Below are 27,661 nucleotides of genomic sequence, written 5' to 3'. Positions count from 1 at the left end.
GTCAAGGCAGTGAAGGTCCTGCAGAGGAAGAGTGAAGACTGAAGGCTCCCTGGCAGGCAAGAGGAAGGGAAGTAAAGGGGTCTGCAGAGACTAGCAAGACGGGTCAAGCTGGAAGAGCCTGGACTGTCCCTTCAGGCTCAATTGGGAGATCAGGGCAAATTGGAGAAGGACAAATGGAGTGACGACAAGCCAATCTGGTCCCTTCCTGGTAACAGGAAGTGGGGCCGCTAGGTCTGGGCCACCTCATATAATAATTAGAGCTAACATTTAAAGACCCCTTGCCATGGCTATATATCCATTCATTTATTCTGCATTACAACTCTATGAGGTAGTTACTTAGGCCCAAAGAAGATGTGGTTGCCAGTTCTGAAAGGTGATTCAGTGATCCTTACCTCCTGGTGCGACACCCCTAAGGACTTTCCTCTGATGCTGAACTAAGGGCTGCTCTGTCCCTGACTCTTGCCTATGACCCTGCCTTTGGAAGACATGTTTCTGTAGCTCTGGTGGCGTCTGCCCCTCCACCATTGGAAACACATACAGAGACACTCCTACATTCTCCTGAGGTCCTGAACCAGCCTGGCCTGCCACTTCCTGTCTGTCCTCTGAGGGCTGGGAGAAGACAGGCATGATTCAGGTAGTGAAGGAGGACGGGGGTGAGGAGACTGCCCCCATCCCTGAATACACAACCGTCCTTGCTGTCAGGGAGTCGAAAAGTCTTAAGAGGGCAGAGTTTTTTGTCTATCATTATGGTAGGTAAGAAATTTAAAGGGCAAATACCACTAGGAACAAGAAGTAGGCACTGACTTGAACTCACATTAAGTCTAAATGACTCTGAGAGCTGACTTCAGAGCAGGAAAAGACCAGAGACTGGGGCTGGGGTTGGGAGTGAGGGATGAAAAGAAGCCACAGAGGAAAGAAAAGGAAAGCAGAAAAGGAAGGCTTTATTTAGCTGACATGAACAACAGTTCTTCAGACAAGTCCTGTCTGGAAGCCCTCTTAAGGTCCATGTCCTAAAATCTCCAGATTTCAGCCTGGACAATGCCAGCTAAGTCACTGACTGAAGGGAGGGGGTGGCTGAAAGTAGCTGGATTCACTCGCCGCCGGACACACATTTGCCAGAAAAGGAAGTGGGGGTGTTGGGGACATTATTTCCACTTCCTGGATACACATTCAAACATGGAATAACTGAGTCCTAACAGGACAAGGCAATAAAATAATCGACCACCCCAGGCGGTACCACACCCAACACAATTCAGAATAGAGTAAGAAGTAGTTGTATTTTTAAGGCTTCCAAAGAGCAGTGCCTAGCTGCCACCTTAAATCTAAAGGACAACAAAGGTAGCTCTGGAATACTTTTTTAAAAAGCCAGCTCTGAAAATGTTGGACACAACCTCTTTGCCTTTTAATAAAATTAAATAAATTGTGGTGCATTGAGCCAGTGGACTACAATGTGACTGCTCCAGAAAGCGGGCTGTTTCTATGTAGTGCTATGGAAGGTTCACCAAGATAAATGTGAAAAAGGCAGAGGCGGAACAGTGTGGATAATACGCTACATAGTGTGCATAGTACATTTTACTACATTTGCACAGAATAATAACAGCCATATTCCTGTAGATGTGTAGAATGTCTCCAGAAGCACACACATCAATGTGTATGAGCTACTAAAAATAATAACGGGATTTAAATCAGGATAGCCATTCTCCTTACGGGGTCTGTTGGTTGGGGGTCGCTTCTCTGATGCCGTGGATATTCTTTTCTTGACCTGGGTGCTGGTTACACGACATATTTGGTTTGTGAACACTCACTGGTCTGTACTTATGATTTGTGCGCTTTTCTATGTTCACTTCCAAAAATTTTCTGAATAATAAGTACAAGGGAGTTCCTATTGTGGCACAGGGGAAATAAATCTGACTGGGAACCAGGAGGTTTCGGGTTTGATCTCCAGCCTCGCTCAGTGTGTTAAGAGCCTGGTGTTGCCGTGGGCTGTGGTTTAGGTTGCAGACAAGGCTCAGATCCTGCATTGCTGTGGCTGTGGTGCAGACAGGCAGCTGTAGCTCCAATTGGACCCCTAGCCTGGGAACCTCCATGTGTCACCAGTGCAGCCTTAAAAAGCAAAACAAAGAAAGTTTCATCTGCTCTGTTACTTAAGCTTAAGGGAAAAAATAAAATAAATAAGTACAAGAATACAAAATATAATCTTAAAATACTTTTGAATGATAATGAAAACATAACTCCAAACTCAGGCAATGTGAGAGGCTCTCATTCCTTTCCCCAGCAGATTAGTCTTGACTCTCACTCACACACCCGATTCAGTGCAGGGGATGAAAGAGGCTTACGTTTCAGTGGTCCCCAATCTGGCCTCATTTACTCTTCCTTCACTCTGACCTCAGCCTCCTGTTTATCAATTGCTTCAGGACTTTTTTTTTTTTCCCCTCAAAACAGATTAAGCCACAGTTGTTCATCTGTTCAACAAAGTCTGCCCGCTGTGCAGTCTGTAGCTCTGCAGGGTTGGGGTGGTGCAGAAAACCTGCTGGCTGTGAAACAGAAGGGGAGTTGTTTTATTTCAAGCCGGTACTTTTCAGCATGAGCAAGCATATTTCTTGTTTAAAAAGAGAGAGAGAAGTGAAGACTTAATTCCTTGATATCTTAAATTGAGGAGGAAGAAAAGAAACACACTTTCATTCATACAAGGTGGGGATATTTTTCTTAAAGGGGTCACAGATTGTCCCAGAAAGAAAAAAAATCAAGTGCACTCCAACCCCACTTTCAAATTTGATCCTAGGCATTCCCTTTAAGGAAAGTTGGGTGTCTGCCCAGGAAGTTTGGAGCAGTGGCCAAGAGTCACTTACACCTGGAATGTATAGCCTTCTGGAGAAGGGGCAAGAAGGAGCCTGGAGTTTACTGAAGACGTACTGTGTGCCAGGCACTGTGCTGACACTTGCACCATTATTCCATTCAGAACACAATCATTCTATGAAGAGGATACCACTACTTTGCCCATTTTACAAAAGGAAACTAAATCTTTGATCTCATCTGAGGTCATACTCTAGACACACCCTAATATGTAGTGGCTTAAAACACCACATTATCGGATTTGCAGGTGGTGCAGTGGGTTAAGGATCTGGTGTTGTCACTGCTATGGCTCGGGGGCACTGCTGTGGTTTGGGTTCAATCCCTGGCCTGGAACTTCCACATGCCACAGGCATGACCAAAAAAAAAAAAAAAAGGATGCCAGTGCAAGCTGTGCCAAGATCAAGAGGAGGGGCCCCAATCTTCCCTCTGCCCACAGAAAGCAGCTGTTTTTCCTATAGAAGATGGACATCTCAGGCACCACTGAGCTCAATGCCTGCAGAGCTTCAGAGATACCAGGTTTCCCTCCTGATGGTTGATTCGTCCATCGTAAGATAATGGGCCCTAACTGAACCTGGGCACATGGGTTAGGCATTCTTTGGAGGCTCTCTAACAAGTGCTATTTGGAATCCTGAGCAGAGGTCTGTGAGCTTCAAATATAACTTTTTATCATGATTCCTATTAGAAATGAGAGCCCGTCATTCTCCTGCCACCCATCATTGGCGAGTGTCCCTACAGTCACCCAGCCTCTCTGAAGACCCATTTATCTGCACAATCATCTTTGGTTCATCTCTGCAGTTATGTCCTTTGCTTCTCCAGATTTCTCTACTCTGCTGTCTGGAGCTATAAGACACAGATGCAAATGGTCTTCAGCGGGACTCAAGGCAAACCTAGTTATCCTTGGGGCATCGAGGTTCAGTCAAGGCCAGTCGGAGGAGGGGGCCTTCCCTGGGAAATGGCTGTCTTCTCAGTAGGGCCTGGACAGGCTGTCATATTCCTGTAGCACCACTGCATCTTCTAGTCATTCCTCAAACACTCCATTGGTGCCTGTGCCTCGCCAGGCACTGCCTTCATCCTCTTCTCATTCTAAGCACCTCTTCCCCAGCCCCACCTACCTTCTATCCAGAGAGGCTCCCAGACCCCACCTCCAGTGTCATCAGTTATCTGCTTCAAGCATTCACAGAATGAAGAAATTTCACTATTAAATTTTAGAAAAAAGATTTTAGAGGTGAGGGCCTGAGGAGGCAGCTTAAAAAATCTGAATGCTTCAAATTAGAGAGTTTAAAACCTAATTACTCTTTAGACACAGGCCTGGAAATGGCCTCAGTCAATATTTATTGAATGATTACTGAATGATTAAGCAAACTTTATGTTCATACAGTTGGTAAATAAAAGGATTTTTCTAATTCTAATAAGCTAATCATTAGGAGAGATTGCAAGAGGGAGTTAATTAAGAGGATAGTTCTCAAACCTGTTTATCCATTCCAAATAATAGGCTTCTTAAAAATTTCAAGTGCCCTTAAATGTTTGCTAAAGAAAATCTAAGCCTTGTCTCCATTAGACAAAATTTCATAGCAGTTGGTGTTGAGGCTTAAAGGTAATAACAGTGAATAGCTATTTTAAACAGACCTTCTCCTCATTTTTTTTTTACCAATTCAAAATGATCTTTAGGGAGTTCCCGTTGTGGCTCAGTGGTTAACAAATCTGACCAGGAATACCAAGGTTGCGGGTTTGATCCCCGACCTTGCTCAGTGGGTTAAGGATCCGGTGTTGCCTTGGGCTGTGGTGTAGGTTGCAGACGTGGCTCAGATCCTTCATTGCTATGGCTGTGGTGTAGGCCAGCAGCTGTAGCTCCGATTGGACCCCTAGCCTGGGAATCTCCATATGCCACAGGTGCAGCCCTTAAAAAGCCAAAAAAAAAAAAAAAAGATCTTTAAACCTTTTGCCCACCACACATCAAAAAATGTCCTGGCAAAATAGAGCTTAAGAATAAACCTTAGAGTTCCCCGGTAGCCTAGTAGTTAAGGATCTAGTGTTGGCACTGCTGTGGTGCAGCTTCAGTACCCGGCCTGGGAACTTCTACATGCTGCTGGTATGGCCAAAAAACATTTTTTTTTAATTAAAAAAAAAGAATAAAGCTTAGTGTCTTCATCTGTCAAATAGAGATAGTAAGAGTGTATCACTATTATATCATAGGGTGGTCGTTGAGACTTAAATGAGATCGGGACAGAAAAATATTTTGAGATATTTACAATTTCCCCCTATATTTATTTCCTGGAGTCCCTTGCTCTGCTCCAGATTCTGTCTGTAATCTTCCCTTATCGCCACAAAGTCAGTAGCATTTATTGCCTCGGGGGAGGAGTGATAGGCAGAAAAACCAGAAAACTTGTAGGAGTGGTAAGAATGAGATCTTTTGAACTGCAAAAATTTAACCCTTGAATAACTGAAGCATCAAGTTTGTGCCGTAAATATTAGAAATAGAAAAATGAGAGTTCCCATCTTGGCTCAGTGGTTAATGAATCCAGCAACCATGAGGCTGCAAGTTCTATCCCTGGCCTCACTCAGTGGGTTAAGGATCTGGCGTTGCCGCGAGCTGTGGTGTAGATCACAGACACAGCTTGCATCCCACGTTACTATAGCTCTGGCGTAGGCCGCCAGCTACAGCTCCAATTCAGCCCCTAGTCTGGGAACCTCCATATGCCACGGGAGTGGCCCTAGAAAAGGCAAAAAGACAAAAAAAAAAGAGGAAATAGAAAAATGGAGAACAAGGCATACAAGAACTGTCCAGATTCTGGAAGAGAAAAGCAGAGGGAGGCAAAGCATTGGTAGTAGGTCCCTGAGAAAGGGGCTTCCTCCCTAGTAGGAGGAGTTTGTCAGACTGAAGGGCCTGGCAGGGGAAGGGGGTGGGGTGGCTCTCTGAAGGTGCTGGAAACTGGCTTGTGCCTCTTGAAGTGGGAGGTGATTTTGAGGTGCCAGAGAGACCATGGCTTTGAGGTGGAACGTCAAGTCCAGCAACTTGGACTGATACAGTTAATTCGCCACATTGCAACCTACAGAAAGGAGGCTTCTCCCAGGAGCCCCACCCATGTCACAGATTTAAACCAGTCAACCGGAAACACCAGGCAAGGAATCCTAATACCACCTAATCACAGTCCTCCAACTCAGTTTTAGCCGGCTCATCTTGCCCTAGAAAACAGGACCTGCTTGCCTTATAAGGGTCTTTGACCTCTTAGCCAATCACAGCCTTTCCGCTTTGCCTCTTTTAATGCTTCTAAACTCGCTTTGGCCCAAACATCCTCAGGAAGAGGGCCCTGCTGCTTGTGAGGCACTGCAACTCCCCCAGCCTGTGGGTTGGTTTCCCTTGAATAAAGGACATCAGACTCAAATTATTTTATTTTGTCATTTGAGAGGATGTAATGGCAGATGTCACAAAGGATAGATGAATAATCAAGACGCTGAATCCCAGCTACTCCCCATCACCTGGGAACTTAGACAAAACCTGGAATAGAGCAGGGGCCAAATCAAGTGACATTAAGCTTCTGACATGATCAGAATGGGCATTAGAAATAGAAATTAAAGCTCTTTATAGAAAAGGTAAATTAAGTGGCATTATTCACTTCCGCATATGTTATCCAGACCTTGAGATCTGCCCTCACTCAAAGAAAATCCATGTAAGTGCCTGATGTAGAAGGTGTATTCAATAAATGCTAATTACCATTATTATTATTACCTTTTATCCTAGGACAAGACACTGAAGAAGTCCTATTACCTTCTTTTAGAGAGAAGGTAATAGGAGAAGAGTTCACTTTATTCCCTCCCAGGGACACCAGGTTAATACTGTGAACAGCCACGTTGGGAAAGTGGACATGGACAATCCAGAGGACAGCAGTAGAGTGTCTCCATGACCGGTAGGGTAAGTAAGTTCCCTCTTTTCTTTTTAAAGTTTTTTGGGTTTTTTTTTTTTGTCTTTCTAGGGCCACACCCGTGACATATGGAAGTTCCCAGGCTAGGGATCGAATCAGAGCTACAGCTCCTGGCCTATGCCACAGCTGCAGCAATACCATATCCAAGCCATGTCTGTGATCTGCACCACAACTCATGGCAATGCTGGATCCTTAGCATGGCCAGGGATCGAACCCACATCCTCATGGATACGAGTCAGGTTTGTTACTGCTGAGCCATGACAGAAACTCCCTCTTTTTAAAGGTTGACTTGACTACTTATGGACTATGTATTCATCAGAGTCAGCTTCCTTTGGCTCACACTGAATTTCCCAACTTCTCCTGGAGGTTAGATGGGATCATGTGACCAATTCTGGCTGGTGAAATGAGGCAAAAGTAAGATGCTACTTCTTGCACCCTAAAAGCCTCTCATGTGATTCTTGACAACTGGAAGCAAGGTAGTTTGAGGACCTAGGAGTCAGGCAGAACTACAAACAGGAAGAGCCTGGGTTCCTGAGAAGCCCTTTGGAGGAGAAACATGGAATAAGGACACTTGGCTTGGACTGTTCCTAAGTAAGAAATAAACTTTCCTTGGGTTAAGCCATTAAAATATGGGGGCTGTTGGAGTTCCCGTCGTGGCGCAGTGGTTGGCGAATCCGACTAGGAACCATGGGTTTGCCAGTTCAATCCCTGGCCTTGCTCAGTGGGATGGGGATCTGGCGTTGCCGTGTGCTGTGGTGTGGGTCTCAGACACGGCTTGGATCCTGAGTTGCTGTGGCTCTGGCGTAGGCCGGCGGCTACAGCTCCAATTGGACCCCTAGCCTGGAAACCTCCATATGCCGTGAGAGCGGCCCAAGAAATGGCAAAAAGCAAAAAAAAAAAAAAAAAAAAAGGGGGGGGGCTGTTTGCCATAGCATTCAACTCTAATATACACTGCATAAAAGCGTGAGTTTGTTGAGTTCCTTCCAAGCGTTATTGTGGCTCCCCCCTTCTGTACCCCTGCCTTTGTCCCCTGTCATGACACTCAGACATTTTTAGCATCCTTCCCAGAAGTCAGAGAGGCATGATTGCAAGAGCAGCCTACTTGCCTCCTAAATGTCCTTTGGGATTTAAGCATTTAAAAGAGTGAGCATGAGATAGTTTCATTTTAGGAGCTCAAAAATCCTAGATAGAGAAAATTTTAGAAATGGAAGGCACATATGTAGTCATCTGGTTCAACCATTAAAAAAAGTGAGGAGGAAATCCAAGGCTTAGATATGAAGTACAGACATAAGTCCACAGGCTGGATAGCCCTGATACCAGAATCAGCACCCACTTCCTCAGAGCTCCATTCATCGTTGCTATAGATCCATCTAGCATAGCATCAGGCTAACAGCTCAAGCTTTGGAATTGGACCAAGCTGGGCTGTAATTCTGGTTTCTCTCTTACCAGGTGGACCATCTCAGGAATAGCATTTGACATCTCTAAACAGCATTTAACCTCATCTGTAAAACAAAGATAATAATAATAGTACTTTCCTCTTAGTGTTGTTAAACCAGTGAAACAGATTAATGCACTTAGAGTGCTTAGCACACATCTGACCCTAATAAAATTTTATGATGTTAGTTTCTGCTGTTATTTAAAAGAATACCAAAGTTGTATAAAACAATGCAGCAGCCTTAATCGAACAACATCCCACACAGCTGGAGAATTACTTCTGCATTCTCTATCATGCTTTTGAAGGAGTTCAGGACCTGCCACCCCAAGATATACTGCTTCAGTGTATTGATTATTTTGAGCTGAAGGCGCTTGAAATGCAGAGAGAAGCTTTTCTGAATTCTTCTTATCTGCCGGAAGACAGATCCTCCAAAAGGAACTCAATTGTCATAAATCCCCTCCCCCAGGAAGTTGTTTCATTAACCTAGGAAGATCAGCTCTTATCACAGAAGAGACTGGAAGTCCACATCACACCCAGACATACTTTGTCACAAATTATTCTGTCTTCTGTTCTTCTAAGGGCCCATTTATCTTTCCTAAAAATCATTTCCTCTCCCCTAAGGGACTTGTATACCCCTTCCCTTCCCCTATAAGAGGGCACATACACTCTCAAATCCCATCACTTTTCTCCCCTCTGTGATGCCCATGTCCACGTAATGTTAAAAATTAATGTTTGTTGGAGTTCCTGTCCTGGTGCAGTGGAAACAAATCTGAAGTGAGGTTGCGGGTTCGGTCCCTGGCTTTCCTCAGTGGGTTAAGGATCCAGCGTTGCCATGAGCTGTGGTGTAGGTCGCAGACACAGCTCAGATCCTGTGTGGCTGTAGCTGTGGTGTAGGCTGGCAGCCACAGCTCCAATTGGACCCCTACCCTGGGAATCTCCATATGCCACGGCTGCGGCCCTAAAAACCAAAAAAAAAAAAAAAAAAAGAAAGAAAGAAAAAAAATTAGTGTTTGTGCATTTTTTTTTCTTTTTTCTTTTTTTGTCTTTTGTCTTTTTAGGGCCGCACCTGCGGCATATGGAGGTTCCCAGGCTAGGGGTCAAATCGGAGCTGTGGCCACAGACCTACACCACAGCTCACGGCAATGCTGGATCCTTAACCCACTGAGCAAGGCCAGGGATTGAATCTGCAACCTCAGCGTTCCTAGTCAGATTTGTTAACCACTGAGCCACAGCGGGAACTCCAGTGTTTGTGTATTTTTTCTCCTGTTAATTTGCCTATTGTCTATTTATTTTATAGACTCAGCTAATGAATCTAGGAGGGTGGAGGGAAAGTCTTTCCTCCCCTACACTTCTTTTGGGGGCATTGAGTCCTTACTTTATGTGTCTAACTCTTTCCTCTACCAGATGGTACATTTCTTGTTGCCTTAATCTCTTGCTATGTCCCTCATGGCACAGGAGTGTGACTTGCACAAGATAGGTGCTCTCTTGAAGTTTGTTGGGGAGCAGAGTCTGGCCTGGAGAAGATGAATGTAAATAGCTTATGAGTCTCTAACACCCTGTTCTTGGCTAGGGTTGATGAGGCCCCATGCCTGCCTCCTCTTCAGGGCTCTAGTTCCTGTTTTGATGAAGAGAAGGCAGCCACTCCTGAATAGCTGGATGGCTCTCATTTGAGAACATGAGAGGAGACCTTGACCTTGAAAAGCTTCTAGAGAAGGTGGTGGCCCTAGAAATGCCCAACCAATTCTGGCCACCAGCAGACAGACTTAATTTACTAGGCTCTTTCTTGCTGCCTTAGCAGCTTCAAACTCAGGACAAGAATTGCTTTATGCAAACCAGAAGGCTGGAAAGTCTTGACAAGTCTAGCTCCTTGTTCTGGGGCCTACAATTCCCATTTGTCTACACCCTGCCTCTAGAGGCTGGCCTTGCTTTCAGAATCCTGACCATTTCACTTTCTATCAGCACCTCTGGAGCAAGAAGAGTTGGGGAGTGTGAAACAAATTAAACTGACTGAAGTTTTAGAAAATGGGAAGATTCGAAGCTACTTTTTCAAGAATCTGTCTCACTATATATTGTTTTTTTGTTTTTGTTTTTGTTTTTTTATTATCTGGGTGAATCAGAATTTTCCAAGGCCTCTTCAGTCCAAAAGATTCCCTGAGCAGTCAGAACTCAAAAATCCTTGGCTTAGGCCCCACTTGAATAACCAGAATCTCGGGCCTCCTCCAGTGAGATTTTTGGAGGCCCCAGAGGAGCACATGAGTTCACTCTTGGTCCTCACAGCCAAGGTGAGCATAGATGCTGCCATTCCTGCTAGAGGCTGAGGTCCCAGCCTCAGGGTAGAGACCTCGGGATCTGAGGCTGCCAGTCCTGGAGCTGCCAGCTTTATAGCCTTCGCTCCCTGAGGTCCTTACTACCATGTGAGCCACTCTGTGGACCCCCTCAGGTGGAGTAAAATGGACCTCTCCCCAGTCCACATGGGACAGTGGCCCCTGCACACCCAAGTAACCTCTGTCCATGCTGCTCCATGCACTTCAGACCCAAGGCCAAATGGGTCTGGCAGGGCTGTGATATAGTAGGATCTTTGGCTAAACAAAACTTTTTTTTTTCCCCTTGAAGCAGCAATTTAAAGGCTAACAGCTGTTTCTGAGGCTTGGTAGAAGCAGGAAGTCATCTTGGGGAGATTTTCTTTGTCCTAGGAAGATACTTGGAGTGGCTCCTCTTGGTCATCGAATGTAAAAGCTTAGAGATGCTCCCTGTCCTGAATGTAAAAGCTTAGAGATGCTCCCTGTCCTGGAGGAAATGGTGCAGCAAGATCTTTTGTGGAAGACAAAGGCTTCCACCCCTTCTCTTGTGGAGTTGATCTCAAGAAAAAGAGGGGGGCCAATATGCAAGAAGGCCCAGGTGCTCTGGGTTAGTGAGGTGGTGGATTAGAAAGGAGGACAGGAGAAGTTCCCATCATGGCTCAGCAGTTAGTGAACCCAACTAGGATCCATGAGGATGCAGGTTTGATCCCTGGCCTCAGTCAGTAGGTTAAGGATCTGGCACTGCTGTGAGCTGTGGTATAGGTTGCAGACATGGCTGGGATCTGGCATTCCTGTGGCTGTGGTGTAGGCAGGCAGTTACAACTCTTGATTTGACCCCTAGCCTGGGAACCTCCATGTGCATTGTCATTGCAGAGGCTTGAGTTGTTGCTGTTGTTGCCAAAATTCTGTCTGTGGTGCCAAAGAGCGTTTTGGGTGAAGGAGAAAAAGATACCTTTCATTGCTTTGCCAAACAAAGGGGACCACAGCAGGGTAACACCTTAAAGACTGTGACCCCCTAGGGAGAGATTAGGAGGTGGTTTTATACTTTGGGGAGTGGAAAATAGGCTGCAGATAAGGATCAGGGTAGAGGCAAGCTTGCATTGTTTCTCAAAGCTGATGTTTAGCAGCCCCAGGACTGGTTTTGGTGGTCCGCCTTCTTCCTTGGAATGAAGAATGCTTCATCCAGTAGTTAACACTTACCATTTGTTGGGGCTTTTAGTTCTGCAGAAGGTCTCAAATATATTGTCGTGTATGTTCCTCCAGTTGGAACAGGGACCCTGCCCCAAGGCTGCACTGCTTCTCCCTGGTCTCTGTATCCCCTCCCTTTCCTAATTAGCAACTGTTTGAACCTACCTTTTGGAACTCAGGGAAGGTCATGGAGGCTGAAGCTTATTTCCTAAAAACAGGAAATGGAGGACACAAAGTCTCCACACAGGGCCATAGCTCAGTTACACTGTGGTGAGAGTTCAATCCCTGGATCCCTGGCCTGGAAACTTCCACATGCCACGAGTGCTACAGTGTGGATGAACTTTGAGGGCATTATGGTAAGTGAAATAAGCCAGACACAAAAGAACAAATACTGTGTGTCCACTTATATGAGGTACTTAGAATAAACAAATTCATAGAGACAGAAAGTAGAATGGTGGTTACCGGGGACTAGGAGAAAGAGGGAAAGGGGAGTTATAATTTCATGGGTACCATTTCAGTTTGGGATGCTGAAAAAGCTCTGGAAGATGAATAGCGGTGATGGTTTGCACAACAATGTAAAGATACTTCACACTGAACTGTATGCTTAAAAATGGTTAAAATGGGAGTTCCCGTCGTGGCTCAGTGGTTAACGAATCCGACCACCATGAGGTTGCGGGTTCGATCCCTGGCCTTGCTCAGTGGGTTAAAGATCTGGCGTTGCTGTGAGCTGTGGTGTAAGTTGCAGACGCATCTAGCCTGGGAACCTCCATGTGCCTCGGGTACGGCCCTATAAAAGACAAAAAAAAAAGTTAAAATGATGAATTTTATGTTATGTATATTTTACTATACACACAAAAATACAGTGTCAGGGAGGCAGTTTGAGATTTTTCTTATGTTAGGCACAACTGAATCCCCCAAATTCAAAGAGTGGGTAACAAGAGTATCTTTTTAAAGAAAGGTGCTGGACCTTCTAGGCAGGGCTTTTAAATTGAAAATAATCATAATCATAATAAGGAAGAGGTGGCTTGAAGCCCTGAAAGCAAACAAACAAAAAACCTACTGGAGTTCTGCTTTTCTGATTCTGTCAGGCACTCATCTTCAAGCAACTTGTTCTGAATGTTAGCAGTGAAGATTCTAGGGGAGCGTCTCCCTTCTCTTCAAACCAAGTGAAGGGACCCAAGAGGTGGAACTTGACAAGGTTTCTCTGTGAAGGGTTGCACATTATGCCACCCCAAAATGTGCCATTTTGGCATAAGAATTATTTTGAGCTAAAGTCAATAGAGATGAAGCAAATACAAGAGACGTTCTCTGTTCTCCCTGTTTGCCTAAAAAAGTAGAACCTAAATTCGTAAAGGTGTCCCCTCAACCCCCTTCTCGGAAGGTCAAAAATTAAACCTTGAGCACCAGAGGAATCTCCATAACAAACCTTGCTAATACCATCTTTGGTTTCCAGTAGTTTCCCCATATATTTGCCTTCCCAATATTTGCCCACCTCAATATCCTTTTCCTTTGTCTTGTCACTTCTCTAAAATTTTATCATTTGTTCTTGTGTATATGTGCAGTGCACATGTTGATAAACTTGTTGGTTTTTCTCTTGTTATTCTGTCTTTATCAGTCTAATTTATAGAGCCCCGGCCAATGAACACAAGATAGATAGAGGAAAGGAAGAATTTTTTGTCCTCTCCTAGACCAGCAGTTGGGAGGACCAGAAAAGTTCAAAAGAGAGGTGCTGGCTGCCTCTGCTTCTGATCTGATGGGCCTTTATACACACACACGCTATATATATATATATATATATATAGCGTGTGTGTGTATATATATATATACACACATACATACATACATATGTGTAGTGGGAGGGCAGAGAGCTTTTCTTATATATATGTATCAGAAAGGAGCCTTCAGAGGGACACAGAGCCACAGCAACACAGGATCCGAGCCGCGTCTGCAACCTACACCACAGCTTATGGCAACATCAGATCCTTAACCCATTGAGCAAGGGCAGGGACCGAACCTGCAACTTCATGGTTCCTAGTCGGATTCGTTAACCACTGCGCCACGACGGGAACTCCTATTTATTTATTTATTTATTTTATTTTCCCACTGTACAGCAAGGGGATCAAGTTATCCTTACATGTATACATTACAATTACATTTTTTTTCCCCCACCCTTTGTTCTGTTTCAACATGAGTATCAAGACAAAGTTCTCAATGCTACTCAGCAGGATCTCCTTGTAAATCTATTCTAAATTGTGTCTGATAAGCCCAAGCTCCCTATACCTCCCACTCCCTCCCCCTCCCATCAGGCAGCCACAAGTCTCTTCTCCAAGTCCATGATTTTCTTTTCTGAGGAGATGTTCATTTGTGCTGGATATTAGATTCCAGTTATAAGTGATATCATATGGTATTTGTCTTTGCCTTTCTGGCTCATTTCACTCAGTATGAGATTCTCTAACTCCATCCATGTTGCTGCAAATGGCATTATGTCATTCTTTTTTATGGCTGAGTAGTATTCCATTGTGGATATATACCACTTCTTCCGAATCCAATCCTCTGTCGATGGACATTTGGGTTGTTTCCATGTCCTGGCTATTGTGAATAGTGCTGCAATGAACATGCGGGTGCATGTGTCTCTTTTAAGGAGAGTTTTGTCCGGAAATATGCCCAAGAGTGGGATTGGGGGGTCAAATGGAAGTTCTATGGATAGATTTCTAAGGTATCTCCAAACTGTTCTCCATAGTGGCTGTACCAGTTTACATTCCCACCAACAGTGCAGGAGGGTTCCCTTTTCTCCACAGCCCCTCCATCACTTGTTATTTGTGGATTTATGAATGATGGCCATTCTGACTGGTGTGAGGTGATATCTCATGGTAGTTTTGATTTGCATTTCTCTTATAATCAGCGATGTTGAGCATTTTTTCATGTGTTTGTTGGCCATCTGTATATCTTCCTTGGAGAAATGTCTATTCAGGTCTTTTGCCCATTTTTCCATTGATTGGTTGGTTTTTTTGCTGTTGGGTTGTATAAGTTGTTTATATATTCTAGAGATTAAGCCCTTGTTGGTTGCATCATTTGAAACTATTTTCTCCCATTCTGTAAGTTGTCTTTTTGTTTTCTTTTGGGTTTCCTTTGCTGTGCAAAAGCTTTTCAGTTTGATGAGGTCCCATGGGTTTCTTTTTGCTCTAATTTCTGTTGCTTTGGGAGACTGACCTGAGAAAATATTCATGATGTTGATGTCAGAGAGTGTTTTGCCTATGTTTTCTTCTAGGAGTTTGATGGTGTCCTGTCATATATTTAAGTCTTTCAGCCATTTTGAGTTTATTTTTGTGCATGGTGTGAGGGTGTGTCCTAGTTTCATTGCTTTGCCTGCAGCTGTCCAGGTTTCCCAGCAATGCTTGCTGAATAGACTTTCTTTTTCCCATTTGATGTTCTTGCCTCCCTTGCCAAAGATTAATTGACCATAGGTGTCAGGGTTTATTTCCGGGTTCTCTATTCTGTTCCATTGGTCTGTCTGTCTGTTTTGATACCAGTACCACACTGTTTGGATGACTGTGGCTTTGTAGTATTTCTTGAAGTCTGGGAGAGTTATGCCTCCTGCTTGGTTTTTGTTTCTCAGGATTGCTTTGGCGATTCTGGGTCTTTTGTGGTTCCATATAAATGTCTGGATTGTTTGTTGTAGTTCTGTGAAAAATGTCCTGGGTAATTTGATAGGGATTGCATTGAATCTGTAGATTGCTTTGGGTAGTATGGCCATTTTTACAATATTGATTTTCCCAATCCAGGACCATGGAATAGCTTTCCATTTCTTTACATCTTCTTTGATTTCTTTGATGAAAGTTTTATAGTTCTCGGCATATCAGTCCTTTACCTCCTTGGTCAGGTGTATTCCGAGGTATTTGATTTTGTGAGGTGCAATTTTAAAAGGTATCGTATTTTTGTATTCCTTTTCTAATAGTTCATTGCTGGTATACAGAAATGCGACTGACTTCTGAATGTTAATCTTATATCCTGCTACTTTGCTGAATTTATGAATCAGTTCAAGTAGTTTTTGGGTTGAGTCCTTAGGGTTTTCTATGTATCGTATCATGTCATCTGCATACAGTGACAGTTTGATCTCTTCTCTTCCTATATGGATGCCTTTTATTTCTTTTGTTTGTTTAATTGCTGTGGCTAGGACTTCCAAAACTATGTTGAAGAGCAGTGGTGAGAGTGGGCATCCCTTCTTGTTCCAGATTTGAGTGAGAAGGCTTTCAGTTTTTCCCCATTGAGTATTATATTTGCTGTGGGTTTATCATAAATGGCTTTGATTATATTCAGGAATGTTCCCTCTATACCCACTTTGGTGAGAGTCTTGATCATGAATGGATGTTGGACTTTTTCTGCATCTCTTGAGATGATCATATGATTTTTGACTTTTCTTTTGTTAATGTGGTGTATGTTGTTGATTGATTTGCGTATGTTGAACCATCCTTGTGAACCTGGGATGAACCCTACCTGGTCATGGTGTATAATTTTTTTGATATGTTGTTGAATTCGGTTGGCTTAGATTTTGTTGAGAATTTTTGCATCTATATTCATCAATGATATTGGGCGATAGTTTTCTTTTTTGGTGGTATCTCTGTCTGGTTTTGGAATTAGGGTGATGGTGGCATCATAGAATGTCTTTGGGAGTATTCCTTCTTCTTCAACCTTTTGAAAGAGTTTAAGGAGGATGCGTACCAATTCCTCTTTATATGTTTGATAGAATTTTATATGTTTGATAGAATCCATGTCTTGAATATTTACCTCACTGTTAGTTACCCAGGTGCAAAAGTTCTCTAAGCTGTATTGCTTACGTTTTGTGTGCTTTGTTATATCTAAATTACCTTAATTTAAAAATACTGGAGGAGTTCCTGTCGTGGCTCAGTGGTTAATGAATCCGACTGGGAACCATGAGGTTTCGTGAGCTATGGTATAGGTCGCAGATGCCGCTCGGATCTGGCATTGCTGTGGCTGTGGTGTAGGCTGGCAGCTGTAGCTCCTATTAGACCCCTAGGCTGGGTACCTCCATGTGCCTTGGGTGCTGCCCTAAAAAGACAAAAAAAAAAAAAAAAAAGAAGGAAAGAAAAATACTGGTGTTCCCGTTGTGACGCAGAGGACATGAATCTGAGACTAGTATCCATAAGGATGTGGGTTCGATCCCTGGCCTTGCTCAGTAGATTAAGGATCTGGCGTTGCCATGAGCTGTGGTATAGGTTGCAGAAGTGGCTCAGATGCTGAGTTGCTGTTGCTATGGCTGTGGTGTTGGCCAGCAGCTGCAGCTTCAATTTGATCCTAGCCTGGGAACTTCCATATGCTGAGGGTGCAGACCTAAAAATCAAAAAAACAAAAACCAACAGCCCAGCTAACATCCCCATGCCGCCCCCCAACCCCTGCAAATCTCGATTTAAATGGTCTGGGCAGGGATTGGGTATCAGTATTTCTTTTTTTCTATTTACTTATTTTTTCATGGAAGTATTGTTGATTTACAATGTTTTGTGTTGTTTTTTTCAGCTAAAACAGAAAGTGATTTATTGTACACGTGTTACATTCAGGCAAAACTGAGAACAGGACTAGTCCAGAATGTCACAGATCCAGGGCAAAGAACCATTTTGACATGAGCAAGGTGGGTCTCAAAGTGGTCGAGGTGATCAGAATGACAAAAGATTTTATAGATCCACTGAGACATGTTCTAGACAGTCGGCATTCAGTCCAGCAAATGGTACCAGCACCCCTGGCTTCTGGCTTTCCTTGTTTCTGCTCCAGTGGCTCCCAAGTTGATTTGGACCTCTGCCTCATCTTTCTTCTTTGCACTTCAGCCTGCACACTGGCTTCTTCCTCCACTCTTATGGCACAGAGGTCTCTCAGAAGATGGTGCTAAGGCTGAGAAAGTTGTGTTAATTTCTGGTGTATAGGAAAGTGATTCAGTTATGCATATATATATGCATATATATATATATATACACTTTCTTTTTTTAAAGTATTATTTTCTTTTTTAAAAACAATTTTTAATTTTTTTTTTCTTTTTTGGCCACACTCAAGGCATGTGGAATTTCCTGGGCCAGGGATCAAACTCATGCCATAGCAGTGGCCTGAGCTGCAGCAATGACAATGCTGGTCCTTAACCTGCTGAGCCACCAGGGAACTCCTAAGTATTCTTTGCCATTATGGTTTAGGATATTGAATATTGTTCCCTGTGCTATACAGTAGAACCTTGTTGTTTATTCATTCTATATGTAATAGCTTCCATCTGCTAACCCCAACCTTCCACTCTATCCCTCCTACAACCCCCTCCCCCTTTGTAACCACATGTTTGTGTGTCCATTTCTATTGTGTAAATAAGTTCATTTGTGTCACATTTTAGATTCCACACATAAGTGATATTGTATGGTATTTGTCTTTTTCTTTCTGACTTACTTCATTTAGTGTGGATAACCTCTGGTATGATATCATCCATATCATCTCATGGGTGATAGTTGCATCCATGTTGCTGCAAATGGCATTATTTCATTTTTTGACAGCTGAGTAGTATTCCGTTGTCTGTATGTACCACATCATCTTTATCTATTCATCTGTCGATGGACAGTTAGGTAGCTTCTATGTCTTGGCTACTGTGAATAGTGCTGCTATGAACATAGAGGTACATGTAGCTTTTTGAATCATAGTTTTGTCTGGATATATACCCAGGAGTGGGATTGGTGGATCATATGGTAATTCTGTTTTACTTTTCTGAGGCACCTCCATACTGTTTTCCATAGTGGCTGCACCAACTTATATTCCCACCATCAGTATGGGAGGGTTCCCTTTCTCCATAGCCTCTGCTGCATTTGTTATTCATAGACTTTTAATTATTTTATTTTATTTTATTTTTTAGGGCGGCACACATCACATGGAACTTCCCAGGCCTAGGGGTCAAATTAGAGCTGTAGCTGACAGGCTACACCACAGCCACAGAAATGCCAGATCCAAGCTGTGTCTGTGACCTACACCACAGCTCACAGTGTAGGTCAGATCCTTAACCCACTGAGCGGTGGCACTTGATTGTAGTCTTGATTTGCATTTCTCTTATAATTATCGATGTTAACATCTTTTCATGTGTTTATTGGCATTCTGTATTTTGTTTTTGGAGAAATGTCCATCTTCTGAGCATCAGTAATTTTTTTCCCCTTTTTTCCATACTCACAGCATATGGAAGTTCCCAGGCCAGGGATTGAATTTGAGCCTCATAGCTGTGACCTATGCCATAGCTGCAGCAAAGCCGGATCATTAACCCACTGAGCCACAGCAGGAACTCTGAGCGTCAGTATTTCTAAAATTTCCTATTTAGTTCTAATTTGTAGCCAGTTTTGAGAAGCACAGATAGGGGCCTCACATTTCCTTGTAGGGACTGGCTAGTCTATGCCTGGCCTTTGGCAGCAGGACTAGCACTGGGGACTAAGTGAACTCCAGGGGTTAGAGAATTATAATTTGTGACCTTCCACTTGTGTCTCTCTCTATCCATCTAAGACATTCCTTTCCCTTCTCCCCATGCACATCAGCTTTACAAATCCACCCTGCCAGGGACTCAATAGCTCTGCCTAGAAATCTGAACCCCAATGGCAAGGAACTCCTACTGTGAAAGCCATAAGCCCGAGGCTTCCACCCCTAGTGCCTCTGGCAAGAGCATCACTTTGTGCTAAGCCAGGGAGCCAGAGGCTTATGACTACAGGATATGGGGCCAACAGCTTCAACCAGGCATCTAGGTACATGGTCTGCAAGGAGGGGGGTGCACAGTAAAGCAGATGGTGGTAGGACACAGACATTTCCAAAGACCTTGGAGAAGAGTGAGCAAAATGATTTTGGCTGGGGAATCCCTGAGTAAATGCAGTATAAAAGCTGTGTGATTATGGCCTGGGGAGTCATTGGAATGAGTATTTATGGTTATATTTTTCATTGAGCTTGGCTAGGCGGTTCAGAAATGAAAGATTTTTTGGCACCAGAAGACTTGTGCCAACCAGCATATCTCTAAATTAAGTAGCGAAGCAGACAGGTTTTCAGTTATAGACGGTAATTTCATGCCTCGGCATGCAAATTCAGGCTTCATAGAACAAGTTCTCGAAATTAGACATTGAAAAATAACTAATGAGGAGTTCCCACAGTGGCACAGTGGGTTAAGAATCCAACTGCAGGAGTTCCCATTGTGGCTCAGAGGTAATGAACCCAACTAGTATCCATGAGGAGCCGGCTTCAATTCATGGTCTTGCTCAGTGGGTTAAGGATCCAGCATTGCTGTGAGCTGTGGCGTAGGCTGGCAGCTATAGCTCTGATTCTACTCCTACCCTAGGATCTTCCATATGCCATGGGTGTGGCCCTAAAAAGACCCCCCTTCAAAAAAAGAATCCAACTGCAGAGGCTCAGGTTGCTTCGAAGGTGCAGGTTCAATCTCCAGTCCGGCACAGTGGGTTAAAGAAGCCAGTGCTGCTGCAGCTGCAGTCTGAATTCAATCCCTGGCCCAGGAACTTCTGTATACCAAGAGTGCAGCCATTAAACAAACAAACAAACAAACAAACAAATAAGATGATTAATGAATACCAATGAAGAAAGAAAAAAAAATGAACTGATGTCTACTCAAGTAGCTATAATGGCCTAAAGAGAGAGTCCATGAGAGATCCCCCCGCTTCCCTTCCTCAAGGATCAGAGCCACCCTAAACCATGGCTGGTTTTCCTGAGTAACTTCCCAATGTTTGCAAAGCAGTCAGGATACATTTAAGACACCACCGGACTCCTTGCATCTTCCTATCTTCACCTCAGACCCCAAATACAAAAGCCAGTCAGTCCCCCACCCCACTTGTCTTGGCGCTCATTTTCTCGTCCTCCAGTGTCCCTCAGCTCCCAGGCATAGTTTCTCTTCTTTCCTCGCCGTATTGATTTCTTTCTCCTTTCTTCTTTGTCTTCTTAAAATGGAGCAGGACCCTGAGGGGCCTTCCCTGGTACAAATCCTTTCCCGGTCCCCATTTCTTGTTTGTAGGAGATAGGCATCATTCAGCCTCCTAGACCTTCCCTGAGTTCCAAAGGGCAGATTTAAAAGGTTGCTAATCAGAGTGGGAGGGAATGGAGAAGCTAGGGAGGGGCAGTCAAGAAACAATAGTGCAGCCTTGGGGTAAGGTCCTGGCTCCTCAGGAGCGAATATCCATGATCCATAACAATACCTTTGAGCTCTTCTGCAAGAACTAAGGCCCCCACCCAGGTGGAGGATGGTAATTTCAGGCCAAGCACAAAACTCTTGGATCACCACCCTGTTACTTCACCACCAACCAATCAGAAGAAAGTCACACACCCTGCAGCCCTCACCCCAAATTTTGCCAATTAACAACTTATCAGAATTCCTGAGTGGCACAGCAGGTTAAGTATCCAGCCTTGTCACTGTAGATTGCTGCTACGGTTCAGGTTTGATCCCTGGCCCTGGAATTTCCACATGCCTTGGGAGCTGGGGGTCGGGGGGACTTCTCCCTGATAACCACCAGAGAGTTCAGAGTCTGGGAGCACAAGCCACCCATTCTCCTTGCTTGGCCCCACGGGAAACCTTTCTCTGCTCCAGACACCAACGTCTCAGTTTATTCGGCCTCACTGTGCTTTGGGCATACAAACTGTGTTAGGGAGCTTTCTTCCCTTTCCTTCTCTAACTTGGCCACTATTTCCAATCATTTGCCACCCATATGATTTTTGCATGTCCTGATATTTACTTAATTTTTGGATATCGCTTGATTTTTTTTTTCTCTTGACTCCCTTCTAAAAACTAAATCAAATTACTTTTTTTTTTTTTGTCTTTTTAGGGCTGCACCCACAGCATATGGAAGTTCCTGGGCTAGGGGTCAAATTGGAGCTGCAGCTCCATAGCCACAGCAGTGCGGGATCCAAGCTGTGTCTGCAGTCTACACCATAGCTCACAGCAACACCGGATCCTTAACCCACTGAGTGAGGCCAGGGATGGAACCTGCATCCTCATGGATCCTAGTTGGTTTGTTAACCACTGAGCCACGAAGGGAACTTCCTCCTAAAATTACTTTTAAAGAAACTTAAAATCAGTGGAAAACCAGTACTCTTTGCTATAAATAGGAGGAAATTATAAAACAGTAAAATGAGTACAATGAAAAGAGAACAATGGTGTGAAATTCCAGCTGGATACTTTTGGTGACTGCAGGCTCTGAGCCCAAGCTCTACCTACCCTGGGGTAAGAGGAAATGTTAAGAGAGGTGTTGAAGACAGACTAATACCAAACTCAGGCTTTTTCCTCACAATCATGAGTGACAAGGGGACTGCCTCATCACTATCCGATTTATTTAGTTGTGTCTCAGATCATTTTCTGCAGCCCAGGGCACCATAGTGGGAAAACTGCCCTGCCCTGTTCTCTGTATCCTTCCCCCCCCCCTTTTTTTTTTTGTCTTTTTGCCTTTTCTAGGGCTGCTTCTGTGGCATATGGAGGTTCCCAGGCTAGGGGTCTAATCGGAGCTGTAGCTGCCAGCCTACGCCAGAGACACAGCAACGCGGGATCCGAGCTGCGTCTGCAACCTACACCACAGCTCACTGCAACGCCGGATCCTTAACCCACTGAGCGAGGCGAGGGATGGAACCCGCAACCTCATGGTTCCTAGTTGGATTCGTTAACCACTGAGCCACGACAGGAACTCCTCTGTATCCTTCCCTTTGTTCTCACTCTCTCATTTCTCCTGTTTCCATTTGTCCCCTCACTTCCTCTCATCCCCTTCTCCCTTTCCCTCTCTTTTTAGTGGAATAGGCAAGCACTTCTTTTATCTTCAGTGTACTAACCAGCCATGAGAAAAAAAAAAAAAAACAGGGAAAAGAATACAAACTTAGAAATGATGACCCAGGAGGTCCTGTTATGGCTCAGCAGTCATGAACCCGACTAGTATCCATGAGGACATGAGTTTGATCCATGGCCTTGCTTAGTGGGTTGGGGATCAGGCCTTGCCTTGACGTGTGGTGTAGGTTGCATACGTGGCTTGGATCCCACAGCATTGCTGTAGCTGTTGTGTAGGCGGGCAGCTGCAGCTCCAGTTCAGCCCTAGCCTGGGAACTTCTACATGCCGTGGGTGCAGCCCTAAAAAGCAAAAAAAGAAAAAAAGAAAAGAAAAGAAAGAAATGATGACCCAAAGAGGTTCCTAGCCAGGCTATTTCCTTGCCCCATGTAAGCCTTGCTTCTAGGATTGGCTCTTTGCCTCTCCTCGAAGCGGACCTTCTGCTCTCAGAAGTAAGTAGGACTTCTTCCCTGACAATTTTTGAATATAGTGTTAAAAGAGAAACACCATTCAGTGAGAGTGGATGCAGGACCCAGGTCACTCACCCTGGGCCAGTCTATCTGCCATCCTCAGACACACTCTGCCCCCTTACAAACCCAGAGAAGAGCAGCTCCGGTTGGATTCACTTGGACACAGAAACAGATTCATCCAGCAGCTACTTATCTCCCCACACTATGGGATAGCCAGGCCTAGTGGACAAAGTAAAATCGTGATTTTTATAAAAAGATAAAAAATGAACAGGTGTTAAAGAATTTACTTTGCTCAAATGATATAATGGAAATAGGCAGATAGATGTTATAACTGGTTCAAAGGAAAAGTAGAAACAGTACAAATTTACATGCAGTTTTAATGTTTAAGTGAAATGCAAATGAAGGCAGCAGTGGGTTTTTTTTCCCTGCCAATGGGGTGAGGAGGGAAGAAGTCAAATCTCTGCCAGATAGGACAGGATTTACATATCATTCAATTACTTAACAATTTATAGAGTTGAAAAAGTAGCTTAAAGGCAGTGGACAGATGGAGTTCCCATTGTGGCTCAGTGGTAACAAACCCAGCTAGTATCCATGAGGTCTTGGGTTTGATCCTTGGTCTCCCTCAATGGCTTAAGGATCCCGTGTTGCCATGAGCTGTGGTGTAGGCTGGCTGGCGGGTACAGCCCTGATTCGATCCTTAGCCTGTGAACCTTCATATGCCTTGGCTGCGGGCCTGCACCCCCCGACCCCCGCAAAAACAAAACAAAACAAAACAAAAAGACAGTGGACAGAGCTTGAATCTCCTAACCTAGCAGGGTGTGTTATACACAATCCGTAGAGATGATACAGTTTTCCACCGAAACGCAAATTTGCTTCTACATAAAATTCTTAACCTAGGGGAGAACCCATTCCTTTGGTTAATGCTTCCTTGATACCAGCTCCTTTGAGCTTACCCTGCACCCACTGACTCCCCACCTGGCAGATGAGGCCCAGCAGATGCTCATTTGACAATAGGTGTAAGGAGACTGGGGGACTTAGGTTCCAGATGTGACTTATCATTAACTAATAGCAGCAACAGCACGTCCTCAATCAAGTTACCTGACTCTCTAGGTCTCTTCCTTAAAATGAAGACTGACGGTTATGGGTGTTCTCTATGGTTTCGCTGACTCTAAAGTTCTAGAATTCCAGGAAGTAAGAAACTGATGGTCATAAACCTTAAATTAGCCCGGGTTGATTGATTTGTGTCCCCACCATGTCAGTCACTGTCCTGGAATTAATGGCAAGTATGATACTAAGGGTTCTTCCTTTGTTTGGCATTCTTATCCACCTTTTCCCCCAACCACTCTAACAGTTTGGGGACACTGATCAATACTGTCCTTTTGATTGACTGAGAAGATCCCTTTCATCTATGGACATATCATCCTGAACATGCCTGATCTTGTCTGAAAAGATCCGTTTCCCCTGCCCTGGTGGAAAATGAGCTGAGGGGTAGTGAGCCAGCTCTTTGGGCCATCTATCTTCCCATTCCATATGCAGTGTTTTCCTCCATCAGAAGGCTGGAGAAATGACTCCAAAAATGGTGTGGGGACTGGGAGACATCCAAAGAGGGCTCAGACAGGTTGTGTAGCTAGTTTGGGCTACACACCCGGGTGAGCCATGCACCATGCCAGCAATGACCAGGACACGTGCCACTTAAGGGGGCACGCCCAGAAGGGCCTGCTGCTGTACAGGAAAAATTATGAGTCACCCTGGGGGTAGGGCCTGGGGGAAGGAGGTGGAGAGTGGTGATCGGAATGACCCAGAAGCAATTAACACGACTGACTCTCCAGTGGGTCTGGGTGGGGAGACTGGGTCAGCAGTGGGGAGCACCTAGGAAACCAAGTTAACACACTGTTTCTCCTAGTCTGGAGTCTCTTGGCCCCAGGAACAGGAGTAGGAGGAGCCAAATGGGGGAAGAGGGCAGAGAAGAATCCAGTTTCCAGTTGCTTCAGTCCTAAATTCTCCCTGAGACTGCCAGAAAAGATGCTAATGAAAGACCAATTGTGTAGCCAGAGTGTTTTCTTCGGATTTCTGCCCAGAGAACTGGATAGAAAGCCCAGAAGCAAGGTCATCAGCCCCATCCTATGGCAACATGACAACAACTTTCACTCACTACTGACCCCTCCTGGGGGGATGGGGGCAGCTAATGGAGGGCTGGGAGACAACCAAATTAGACCTGGACGGGATTATTGGTTCTTAATAATAAGATATAATATTATATGTAATAATAATAATAACAAGGAGGCGCTGGTTGATAGGATCACACTGGGCAGCTCCTTGTGGCTTGAGACAGGTCCTGTAATGGGTCCTTAGAGAGTTTGGCAAAAACAGTGGTGGACCAGAGTCCTGGTTGAAGGGAAAATTAGGAACAGATAGCAAGTGAGATTTGTATTCTTGTGGAGGGGAGGAAAGAGCTTGATAGCTAGAGGTGGGTGCCAAGGAAAGGAGGGTGGCCTCTGGATTTCCAATAAATGCATTGGGTTGGAGAAAGTTTTCCTTAGCAGCAGGAAAGGAGATTCATTCTGAGCAAGCATGCAGGAGGACGAAGGGCTTTATGGGGAATCATCTCTCTTTCTCTGTGAAATTGGAAGTCACTTTCAAAGGGGGTGCAATGGGAGCTAGGTAGGCAGGTTGAGAGCCATGATGAAGATTTGAAACAGCACTGCCATGAAGGATGTGGCTGGTGCCAGGCTAGCCAGGTTGGGCACTAGGACTCCCAGGCCAGAGTAAGCTAAGGTGGAGATTGGAGGCCATACACTGGGAATGGCCATTGACATTGCTAGATAGTTTCCCCAGCAGCCACTGTTAGGGCTACCCATCATCCCAGTTTACCCAGAATAGTTCTAGTTTTAGCATTTAAAGTCTGGAATCCCAGGAAGCCCCGCAGTCTCAGGTGAATCTGGATAACACTTTGTTACTCTATCTCAGGGTTGGGGAAGCAGCAAAGGTAGAATTGGATTGACCTGTAGCTGGGGCCTTAGTGGGTAATACAAGGATTAGAGGTAGCTGTCAGGGGAAGGGTGAAGGTGAACTACTTTGCAAGAATTCTGGGAGTTCCTGTTATGGCTCAGCAGGTTAAGAACTTGACATTGTCTCAGTGAGGATGCAGGTTCAGTCCCTGGCTTCACTCAGTGGATTAAGGATCCTGTGTTGCCATAAACTGAGGCTTAGGTCACAGACACAGCTCAGATCTGGTGTGGCTGTGGCTGTGATGTAGATGTCAGCTGCTGTTCCTATTCAACCCCTAGCCTGGGAACTTCCTATTGCTGCTGGTGCAGCTGTAAAAAAGAAAAAAAATTTTGGGATGACATGAAAGACCATAATGACAGGAAAGAGTAGAGAGAACTGAAGAAGCCAGAGGGGTCATGGGTCTGAAGTTCCTGATGAGAGTGGAGAGTGGGCTTAATGGGGAAAAAGAGCTGGGAGGAAGAAGCAAGGCTTCGGTCACAAGTAACAAAAACCTAACTCAAGCTAACAATGTGGAAATGTACTAAGTCATATAGCAAAAGGGCGGGTTTTATGGTGGCTAATTCAGTGGCTCAACAATATAATAAAAAAATCAAGTTCTCTCCATCTCTGTGCTCTGCTACCTTCATTGTTGGTTTCATCCTTCAACTGGAGGCGAAATGGCCGCCTCCAGACATGACAATGTCCAGAGTAAAGAGAAAGACCCTCCATCTCGTCTTATGAGTTTCTCTCAGAAGCAACATTTTTCTCAGAGGTCCCCTAGTGGACTTTCTTTCATTGCTCATTAGCCAGGACTTGGCCACATGCTCATTTTAGCTAGAGGTTGAGAAGATAGGACAACCAGGGTTACTCCAGAACATGGAGCGAGGCCAGCTTCCCTTGAGGCACATGGCTGTATGGGGGAATGAGTAGTCCTGTCCTTTTTGTTTTGTTTTTTGGCCACACCCACAACATGCAGAATTTCCCAGGCCAGGAATCAAACCTATGCCACAGAAGCAACCTGAGCCTTGGCAATGACAACCCTGGATTTTTAATTTTCTGTGCCACAGTGGAACCCTGGGAATGAGTAATCTTGAACAAAATTAGAGTTCTGTTCGAAAGAAGTGTGGGGGGGGGGGGAGTTCCCGTTGTGGCGCAGTGGTTAACGAATCCAACTAGGAACCATGAGGTTGCGGGTTTGGTCCCTGCCCTTGCTCAGTGGGTTAACGATCCGGCGTTGCTGTGAGCTGTGGTGTAGGTTGCAGATGCGGCTCGGATCCCTCGTTGCTGTGGCTCTGGCGTAGGCTGGTGGCTACAGCTCCGATTCAACCCCTAGCCTGGGAACCTCCATATGCCGTGGGAGCGGCCCAAGAAATAGCAACAACAACAACAAAAAGACCAAAAAAAAAAAAAAAAAGTGGGGGGGGGCAGTGGTTATAGTAGTGTCCATCACAGATGCAGCAGTGGGCAAGTGGAATATGAATGCTATAATGAATATCCAACTTCAACTTTGTTTTGTTTTTTTAATGGCTGCACCTGTGGTATATGGAAATTCCTGGGCTAGGGGTCGAATCAGAGCCACAGCTGCTGGCCTACACCACAGCCACAGCAATGCCAGATCATTTAAACCACTGAGCGAGGCCAGGGATTGAACCTGAATTCTCATGGATACTAGTCATGTTCTTAACCCACTGAG

General features: G+C 44.7%; 1 long non-coding RNA gene across 2 annotated transcripts in view; it reads left to right on the top strand.

The window, feature by feature from the left end:
• LOC125128013 (uncharacterized) overlaps positions 1–27,661 on the top strand; it is a 61,890-nt gene that overhangs the window by 11,068 nt on the left and 23,161 nt on the right. For both annotated transcript variants that reach the window (XR_007135114.1, XR_007135113.1), the window contains exon 2: positions 6,593–6,763. This is a non-coding gene — a long non-coding RNA (uncharacterized LOC125128013). The remainder of the gene's footprint in view (positions 1–6,592; positions 6,764–27,661) is intronic.

Source organism: Phacochoerus africanus, chromosome 5, assembly GCF_016906955.1.
Source record: "Phacochoerus africanus isolate WHEZ1 chromosome 5, ROS_Pafr_v1, whole genome shotgun sequence".
In the NCBI taxonomy this organism is placed as follows: domain Eukaryota; kingdom Metazoa; phylum Chordata; class Mammalia; order Artiodactyla; family Suidae; genus Phacochoerus; species Phacochoerus africanus.
The sequence above is the reverse complement of the archived record's forward strand: the minus strand, read 5'-3'. Positions and strand labels throughout refer to the sequence as shown.